This window comes from Buceros rhinoceros, unplaced genomic scaffold, assembly GCF_000710305.1.
Source record: "Buceros rhinoceros silvestris isolate BGI_N320 unplaced genomic scaffold, ASM71030v1 scaffold24816, whole genome shotgun sequence".
In the NCBI taxonomy this organism is placed as follows: domain Eukaryota; kingdom Metazoa; phylum Chordata; class Aves; order Bucerotiformes; family Bucerotidae; genus Buceros; species Buceros rhinoceros.
Genome location: NW_010419647.1, coordinates 1 through 915, shown reverse-complemented (window position 1 = coordinate 915; position 915 = coordinate 1).

Here is a 915-nt window from a genome sequence, read left to right as displayed (position 1 = left end):
GTGTGGGGCAGCGATCCCTGACCCCGCTTTCTCCAGGGACACAGCTGCAGCCATGGATACAGCCAGTCACTGAGGTTAGAATAGCCCTTGCAGCTCCCGGGCCCGCACATCCCCTAGCACTGCTGTCACCAAGAATTCGGAGGAAAAGCTCCTTAGCACCGATGCAGTGCTCAGGAGCAGCAGTTTCTTTCTCTCGTCACTGCCGGGAGTGAGGAAGATCTTCGCCTCCAACCACGCACCCATGTGCTGCCCCAGCCACGGCCCATATCCCCTGATCACAGACTCCTTATTGTCCCCATATCATCACATCTCTTCAAAAACTGATTAATGATTTTGCAGAGCTGTTACACACGCGGCCTGAGCTTCAGAAGAGCCTTTTTGGGGACTCTGTCGCGTCCCACCAGTCGTCAGAGAAACAGCCCTGTCAGATTTTCATGGGAACTCTCCTGTGTCAGTGGATGATCAGTACAGAAACTGCCTTAGCAGGGCTCTGTATGAGCTGTGCAGGTTTCCATCGGTCTCCAAATGGCTCAGCTCGCCCTTTCTCTCCTGTTTTATCATTCTCTGTCGCTATACCAGACCATGGACTTGCAGGTTAGATTGTTCTCATTTCTTTCCCAGACCGCCAAGGTTTTCATATCTCTGTTGTACGGACCAGTATTTACAAGGGCGCAGAGCACTGCCAGGTCCCCACTGCCCCCTGTCCCTCAGCACCACCTCGACACAAGGGCTGGGAAACCCCTCCAGGGATGCGGACTCCACCACTGCCCTGGGCAGCCTGGGACACGCCTGCACAACCCCAGCGGGGCAGAAATTAGAGTCCCAGTCCCTCGGCCGCCCCTCAGCACCCTAACCCTTCCCTGACTTTGCCGGGGTCCCCCCCAGGCAGAGCGAGCTGCTCCCGGAACCGTAGCG